Below are 9,735 nucleotides of genomic sequence, written 5' to 3' on the forward strand. Positions count from 1 at the left end.
CATGGTAGCCCAGGCACAGTGATTTTAAAGTTGTAATGCAAACACATGACCATAGATTCCACTCATAAAGGGCTATCTGTATTGCAATGTTTGAGACTTACAAGTGCAAACATAGCAGAGGCACTAAGGGCTTATGTGAAAAAATAATTATTCCATGTAGAAAGGAAGTTGGCTTGCTTTGAGCAGAGGTGTTAATAGACTAACCTTTTTCCCCAACACCAGCCTGCTTACCTGAAAATATGAAAACATCTACTGATGCAGCACTGTATTTATTTGAGGTGGGAATCATATCCCACTCATGTTAAATGTCTTGCTGCGTTTCACACTAAGATAGTCATTAATGGGAATACCAGTTATAAGAGTCATTTAATGAAAAATAAGCCCTGGACAACTGTGTTGCAATTTTAGTAATTTGGGGGCAGAGGCATGCAGATCATAGCACACAAATACAGCTAAATTTAAAAGAGTATCTTCAGAATAGACACCTTCCCCCCTTCCACCAGGTTCAGGATAGTTAATAAGAGCTGGATCTTGAATGACAGTACCAAAACAGGGACTTGGCAAAGAGAGGACTTGCTTCAGCTGAGAGATATGCCAGAGTACAGATAAAACCATCAGCAACTGGAACAGTGGAAAGGGTGGAAATACTACAAAGATCTATGGTAAAAAGCTATTTAGGTCCCTCTCAAAGGCAGCATCACTTTGTTACCTAAAAAAGATTCCTTCTTCTCCCCATCTCCAATATTTCAATTGCAGTCAATGGTAACTCCCAAGCAGTGGCAAAAGCAACAATACTTGCACAGACATGGCATTAGTAAATTAAACAGAGGTCCACTGGTTGCTCTAGCTGTGCCTGAGTAATGTTTCCCTAGTCACTCTTCTCCTTCCATTAGCAGAAATTAGTCTCCTCTGCCAGCATAAGCATGCACACAAGTAGGCTCGTAAACCTATCAAAAGGAGTCAGGGCTGAAAACTGGGAAGACAAAACTTACAGGAGTGTTTAAACTAAGCCAGACCCTACTGAGAGAACCAAGCATTATGCAGCTATACCTATGGGCTGGGTGGGATCTCAGGAACACTGAGGGTGTAGAACAATCTCCTCACCTGCTTTCCTTCCAGCTGGAACTGAAATAGGACAAGCTAGAAATCACTTCACTGACAGCAACACAAACGTGTCTAGGAGAGACAAGTGCTGTCAATGCAAAGTAGGCAACAGTGATGACCAAGGACTCTTGTACTCTCAGTATATCTCTTCTACCTGAGGGGAATGCAGGACTAGAATGGATGGGCAAGACCTAAAACTCTGCATCTCTTTCCTTCCAGTTTAAATATGTAGATGCTTCTTCTTCATTCTGAAGTTCTTTTGGATATGCTTTGAGTAGGGATAGGAAAGGATTGGCTTTGTTGTCTCAGATTGGATACGCCCTTCCTTACTTTCTTTTTTTTTTTTTTTCCAGCCTAAAGGGGTTTAGACAAGGGGTAGTTTCTAAGGTTGTTGAAAAGACATAAAGCTGCTAGGAGACTCAATGGAAGATGTGGCTTGCCAGATGCTAATCTGTGTGGCATGGGCTCCCCTGGACATCCACACCTCAGGAAGCCCTCCCATAAATCTTTCTCTCAGGACTCCATTATCCCTAGTGTTAGCATCTCTGCAATAAAATTAAGATCTGATAGAAGATCCAAATTAGAAAAGGGGGAAAATGGAGCTTACAGCATCTACCCCTGTCTACACAACTCTTACCTCTGCTTCTATTAATTGATCCATCTGCTTCCCAGACCTGGAACTGTCTGTACTCAAGGGAGGACCTTGCTTTTGCTCTAGTAGTGGAAATGGGCGTGCCTATTTGGGGGTGTTTGTGTTCTTAGGCGGAGGTTTATGTCCTCTAAAATAAGCAAGTTGCAAGGCTTCTTTATGGAGATGCACAATTTCTCACCAAGAGCCTGAGGCAGAGTATGCCAGGCCTTTTCATAAGATGTTGGAGTGCTAACACATGGTATGCATGGGCACCTTTTATATATATCACAAACACCTACTTGCCTGGAAGAAAATCAACAACTCCCTACACCAAAGCTTGCATTTGTTTGCTCTTATTAGAAGTGGAATGGTGCCTGAGGGAGGGCCATAGGCATTCCATTACTTAGGATCAGTGCCTGAGCAAAATGGAAAGGCTGCTAAAAATAAGCAACATTTGCTCATTGGTATAAATAACAAAAGCGAGAGAGAAAGAAAAACAGAAAGACAACAAGATGAAAATGAAAACTGGCCCCAGACCAGGCCTCGCAGAATGACCAGTCACCTCCTCATTGCCAATTCTCTCACCATCTCCACTATGGGCAAGATACTTTCCACTGCCAAGTGCCCTCAGCTTCTTTCCTGAGAGGACCATTACTTGCAGATTCACAATGGGCCTGAGCATAGAAGATATTCCCACAGCACCTCACAAAATACCACTGTGATCCCTGCAGTAGCTTGTGAGTATTTGTTCTATCTCTATTTTGTTTACTAAGGATATTATGGAGGGGGCTGAGAAAGGGAAAAAGCTGCACCTCCATAAGGCTATCATCATTAAAAACTTTATCCTCTCCTTATTAAAACAGAAATAACTTTTGGATTCCCATTTTTCCAACAGACTTCCGGGGCAAATAAGTCCCAGAGCACCCTTGGCTGCCTATTTTCAAGTACCAAGGTTGAGAAAGGTAAGCCTATCTATACTTGGAGGAAAATAAGAAGACCAAGCTAATTAAAAATTCACCTTTGCCCTGTATTCCTAAAAGCACTGCACACCCCCATGACACCAGATATTTCAGGGTGAGCTGTCTTTTTAGAGGAGAGTTTAAAGCAGAGTTTGCTTCTGGTTACTTTTCCTTTTAGTGTCTCTTTAATAAAAAGGAATAACAATTGGAAACAGCTCCCAAAGTAGCATACTCAATCTTTCTTCTGCTTCTATTTAATGAATTCTATTGTAATAAAGTGCACACACACACAAACCTATTAGCCCTACAATTAAACAAATAATGGCATTAACAACTCCCACCCACTGCCTTAAGCAGGTTTAGCTGGGAGAGCAGAAGCAGCTGTCTCTGTCCTGTGTCTCTGCCAGAGGTCACCATCCTGCAGAAGGATCAGCTGATCCTCCTGGATAAACTCCTGAGCAAGTGTAGTGTACAGGCTGCAGCATGATCATAAACCACCTCCAATTTCAGTTTACTCTGGCAGTAACCTCCTACAAAAATAAGGGAGGAAACCCAAGGCTGGTAGCTGTTTCATTTCTTAGTATCAGATAAATCCACCTCTGATTACATTTCAAAGCCCCAAAAAACGGAACAGTCGAGAGGTTTATAATAATGCTCTAGGTTGCCATGAATTAACATGAATTCTTTTACTGAAAAAGTCACTAACATAACCATTGAACTACACTGCTAATATAAGAGCTAATAGAGGTCCTCTAAAGTTTATCCAGGCAGGTGTAGACTTATTTTCAAAGCTAACTAGCTCTATTAAATTAATCTATTTTCAAACCTAGAACTAGGACAAGTTTGGGTATCTCCATACGGCCCCCAAGAGTGTTGTTATATCCAAGCTATCATTGCTACCACACGAAATCTCGAACAGTAAAGAGACAAGAGAAGGACAAGGTTCCGACTCAAGTGAGAGGTATTTTTTTCACGTCAGACCAACAGATGATTGACTCAGAAGCTATCAATGTCTTTTTGGCATCCAAAGTGGAGACACACATACTTACAGTGGACTTGCTTACTGGTAATTATAGAGAAAACAGCAGGTGGTTACAGTTAAGTTTCTGGTGCAGATTTCACACTGTCAGATTCACACGAACTAGAGAAAGATGTCAGTTTTGAGCAATGGTGTGAATGAGGAGAGCGCTAAACAGTAGACATACCTTGAAAGCAGGAAAATAATACATAAGGAATACCATGGTCTCCATAGTGCAGGGAGTGTGCACAACAGAAGATTTAAAAATGAAGGCAAGATTTATTATGCTTTGTCTAGAGCATTAGGTAAGGCATTTGAGGCTGGGAGGTGTGGGAAGACTGGAGCAATGAAGATCTTTCAAAAGAAGAATGATTTGTGATATCTGGAAGGGGTTTGTTTTACAACGCTCGAACCACATTTACATAGCTGTAATACCACAAAGTCCTGGGGTAGGTGCATCACACTGAGAAGGGAAGATCTTCTCTTGTGGCTTTCATCACACTTGTCCCAGCCTCCCACATATGGTTTGCACTGACACAGCTCCAGGTAGCCCCGAGACATCAAACCTGACACAACCGTCCTGTGCACCCTTCTAAACACCACAGGCAAGCCCTGCTCCTCTCAGTCACATTTGTAATTCTGGGCACTTCCCTGCAGCTAAGGGAAACTTGGAGCCCGTATATCTGTACAGAGACAAGCAGGATCTGGTGTCTATCATGTAAATCCTGCCTAAAGTCATCCTCTAAGCCTTCCATGATGCATTTTCAAGACTATCTTATTTAAATGAGCACTGAGAGCACGAGAGAAGAGGAGAGGGAGTAGAACAAGGCTGGCATACTGGCAAGGGCAGGCATGGAGCCAGCCAGCTCCCTCAGGGCAGGGGAGGCAGCCCTCACAGCACTCACAGTGCACTGGAAGCCACTCTGCCAGCTATTTGTGTCACAGGCCACTCCTGAAGCCACCCTCCCAGCTATTCTTGTCACAGGCCACTCCACAGAGCCCCTGCCAGCCTCTGGAGGAGGGCACAGGCACATGATAAGGATAAGCAGGAGCTGAAACAAGATGGCACCAAATTAATTTCCCACTGCATGACCTATGCAGTAGGTTTGCTGGCATCTCAATAAGCACAAAGAGAAACCTACTGGAGTAAGCAGAGCCCTGCGTCAGCAAAACACCATCTCTCACATGAAACACTCAGGCTGGCAGAGCTGTGAAGGTGAGGATTACTCACTGTTTCCAACACCGTACCACATGTTTAAGAGATAATTATGAAGGGACAGGGGGAGTATTCATCTCATTTTCCTTTCTTCTTTCTTTAAAATAATATAGAGTGTACCATTTCTGCCCTCAAAAAATCAATTCAGAGAGAGGGAGTCCACTAGTTTATTACAAGGCAACAATTCTACTATGGAACGCTCTGTGAATGACATCATCACAAGCATCAAGAAAGTAAAAACTGAACAAGAAAAGTATTTCTCTTCAGCTAGCCTAAAGCAAATAGTTCAATCAAGGAAATAAAAATAAATCTTGACCATTTCTTTCAATTAAGAATTAAGGAAAATACATCTGAAAACCAAGGTCACCAAATCTGACCTTTTTATTGTCCAGCCAAGGAAATTTCCTCCACTTACACAGTTTTTATTTGCTGCAAGTTTTTATTAAATATTTCAGCAAACAAAAGGAAATAGCAAAACCAGAAGGGAGGCAGGACAATATTTTTCAGGGACAGTGGAAATTAATTCAGAAAAGTGGGTCAAAGGAAACGCTGAAAGCTACAAATCCATCCTACACTTTAACTAAAGTCAGAAAGTACAGAAAGTACTAGTCTACACACAGTTATTACAGCACTTAGTAGATAGCTCAAATTTGCCCTGGAAATTAATAGAGAGAAAGTAGAACAGTCACCCAGTATGGGCAAATAGGCCAGCATTTGGGACTCAGGAAAAGGCTATGCTAATAATATAGTGGCAAACACATGTATTTGCCACAGATCATACAAGTCCCTTTCCACCCATTTTGAGTAGAAACCTGTTTTCTGTTTATCCACTGAAGGTGCATGTTAAAGAATGGTACCTGACCGGGAGCATAAGGCAGGAGGGGGCTGGAGGTCAGGAGAAGCTCCAGTGACCAGCCATCAGCTTTTAGGTAAGGTTAATGGTGGCTCTAGTTGCATTACAAGGAAGAAAAGCTGTTGGAAGAAGCTCTCCCTCACAGCAGGATTAAGAGAGATTGTAAACAACAGGGAATTGTGCATTTGCATAGTCTTTAGAGAGAAAAAAAGCAGCTAAACCAGGAGAAAAGAGGAGTAACAGTGTGGTACCCGAAGGAAGCAGGGGAAGAGGGCCAAGGGTGCAGAGCAGCCATTGCCTAGTCCAGGGAAGTGCCTCTGGGAGAGGCTCTCGGTGGCTACTAGCATTGCCTCCTAGAGTCAGGGTGGCTGCTGTGAGACAGGCTCTCCGGGGAGCCCTGGGAGCAGCAGGAAGAGCACTGCAGAGGTGGGGAGCCTTGCCACAAGCTGCTTGGTCCAGCTCCGTGATGCTCCACAGCCACGTCTTGCACCAGCTTTCCCCCTCACTGCAAATTTCATCGAGAAAGTGTTTACAGCAAATAAAACCTTTGAAGGGAAACCACAAATATTGAGGAGGGTTGTTAGCAGCCATCAGACCTGTGTCCTAGTTTATAACTACAAATGCAAAGTAAAGAGAGAGGTGATCTGGCAATGGTGTGAAGAGGCTGTCCCTCTGAAACTCCAAATTTTCTTTCAGCCCATGCTATGCTTCCTATTTTACTTTCAAACATCTGACAGAGAAATCTGTGATGTAAGCTAGTAACTACACAAAATTAGCTCTAGCCAACTGTGAATTCATATGATCTATTTGCTCTCCTTTGCTGAAACATAAAATTTGGTACGAGTCAGCATATTTCACCACATTTAAGATCATAATAACATGAGCAAAGGCAGGAAGAAAAGATCACAAATGCAACAGATGAAGAAAAATCCAGCCTAGGGATTTTGGCAGCAGAGAAATTCAGTATACCTGAACTACAGTACTACTTTACTGCCATTTCCATTTTCTAGTTCTAGTCTAAAGAATTAGACTAGAATTTTTTTTTAATTTCCAATTAAAAAAAAATTTCTTATGAATGATTAAAACAAAAGAAAAAGAAAAAACACCAGCCACACATGAAACTAACCATTCTCCACAATGATTTGTGGAACAAGACCTTTTCTGCAAGCTTTAAGTACCTCTGTATGATTAATAGAAAAATAAACACCACTTGCCAAATAAATCTGCACTAATCTAATCTAACAGCATCTAACCACTCAACACTTTTCCCTATTGTTATACCCCTATGGAATGACTTTGCTAGCCCTCCCCTAAACCCATTGCTTCCTGTACCTCCTGCATCTCAAAGGCATGCAAATGAATCCTTAAGAGTTTTTCCCCTTCTTTGACACATACAACTTACTCTTTTTTTAACAGCCTAGAAACAAACAGATTGTATTTATTTACATTGTGATAGTCTCCAAAGACACCAGCACAACGGTGAGAGCAAAGGACCCATCATTAAAGCAAGACCAGAGTTCAAGCAGCAGCAATTGATGCTTGGAGCTCAACACTGAGACAATTTCAGATGTGAGTACACCCAAAACAGAGAATTGGTCACTGGACTGCAGCAGCACTGCAAGTTATAGTTTTGTTTAACTTATAGTTAGTTTTAAACCACAAGTTTAGTTTCCTCTACTAAATTTTTTGGTGTTTCAAGTATAGGAATGTATTTCCTCCTAAGTTGGAAAGTTCTACCCTTTATGTTGTCATAAAACTTGGTTTCCAACACTTTTGTCAATGTATATGAGATATTGTGATAGCCAGGAGGAACACTTATTTCTAGTCAGTTAGATCTACATGGGCAGGTCAAGAGTTATTAGAACAAAACCAAAAAAAGCCAAGCTGCCAAATAGAAGTACAATTTCTTGGCTTAGATAAGATTAAAAAAATTTAAAAAGTAAAGGGCAACATTTTCAAACATAAAAGTAAACAATAGGCTTCTAAGTCTGTAGTGGGATACTCTAATTTAAACCCCAACCCTCTTTAGGAATCCATTTCAGTTTAATAAGTTTAAGTCACAGACAATATACCCATGAAGCAGTCTGCAAACTTAACAGCAGAGCACAGCACGCAGTTCCAAGAGGACTGAACAACACAGTTCAGTCCTACAGGGACCACAGGGTTGTCACTGTTGGCCCAAACATCCTTGTGTCCCCCTGCAATGCAATTACTCTGAGCAAGCTCAGGAAAGGGTTCATTATTTGCCACTCTTGACAACGCTGTCTCTGTCAAAACTTACTGCAATGATCAGGCTACACCCCTCACCTTGATGCACAAAGCACATCCCTACTCTGAATAACCACGGAGTCACTTCTTCGTGGCTGTGTGATAAAGTTTCTGAAAACTTCAGGACAGAATAGAAAAAAAACAGCAAGGCTGGCTGTGGCATCAACAAACCGCCCCTCCTCATCTCCACATCATCACACTTGCCTCTAAAGGTGACGGTTAAAACAGCAAGAGCTGTCAAGGGTTAGTTTTTCCATGGGGTTTACCTAGTGGGAATCTTTAAGAAAATAAATCCAGGCTTCAGGTGAGAATGCCAAACAGTGTCAGTGATGTTAGGCAGGGGTCACTGAGGTGCTCTTTTCACACTTAAAAGAATTTAAGCTTGCATTTGTACTGAAGGAAGAAGGCAGGAAACCTTACAGCTGAAAAAAAGTTTAATTCTGAATTTTGAGGGCAGGAGATGTCTACGAGGTGAATAAAAAAGACCTCTCCCCTTCTGTAATCAATCAAAATAGATATTTCAGGAAGCGTGGGCACTCCCAGATGTTCTTCTGAGCCACCTGCAAATTTCCAAACATATTTAGGCTGAGCTTTAATCAGATGGTCAGCAGAGACAATCATCCCTCTCTTGCAAACAATTCACTGTGTGACCTTAAATAAATCACTTGCACATGGCCAGCACTGGAGAAGAAGAAAGTTTTCTGCTCCTTTTTTTTTTTTCATGTGTAGAGGTATTGGCGGGGGGCAGGGAACGGAGTTCATACTGCATTATTTACATAAAATCTTCACTTTTTTAATTTTGGGAAGAGATTTTTAAATGTACCACAAAAGTACCACTACAATTAAGTAAGGGAGAGAGGTACAACTGAAAATAGTTGTACTGGTGACATTCCAAAATAACAAAAATATATGAGAAAATACTTGAAGAAAAGCTTTCATTAGAGAAAATTAGGGATTGTCATAACTCAGAAAGAATAGAAACAGTCATCCACGAGCTTGACAGAACATGTAATGTTCCTCTCCCTTGCCTTTGAAGGTCACCTTTATTCTTGATGAGATTCTCTCTCTGCAGAAGGCGTGAGCAAACAAAAACACTTCACGTGCGTCCGCTGAGCTTTTGTACCAAACTAAGTTTCCCATGAAGTTCCCTTGTTTCTCTTCCCACTTATCAGCTATTGATAACTCTCTCATGTCCAGAAACCAATTAATTTATATCAACAGGATGGGGATGTCTATCACCTGACCTAACTAGCCAAAGGTGAGTCTGCCTGTAGGTTTGCTTTTAGGTACTGCAGCTTCAACTAAGAGTGGATCAAAACAATCCAAAACAGACCAGCCTGGGTGAAGTGCAAGGGACACCTGGATCACAAAATGAAATTGGATTTTTTGGGGCCTCTTTCCCTGTACCCCCAGCCTGTGTGCCTCAGGCGCTGTACCCAGGCCCTACAGACAAGCATGAACTGCAGTACAAAGCACAGTTGGCAGCTAATTTGGCTTTAGCCATTTCACACTTGCAAGCCAGGGATTCAAAGCCAAATACCAGGGCCCCCTCCTACTTTCCAACACAGAAACAATTTAAAACAGATCTAACACCTATGTAGTACTGATTTGGTTATCTTCAAAATCCCCATTGTTCTGTTTAAAGAGCATATCCTCCTAGAATAGCCTCCTTTTGATAAACAACTC

This window comes from Onychostruthus taczanowskii, unplaced genomic scaffold (assembly GCF_017590055.1).
Source record: "Onychostruthus taczanowskii isolate IOZ18803 unplaced genomic scaffold, ASM1759005v1 scaffold42, whole genome shotgun sequence".
NCBI classification, from domain to species: Eukaryota; Metazoa; Chordata; class Aves; order Passeriformes; family Passeridae; genus Onychostruthus; species Onychostruthus taczanowskii.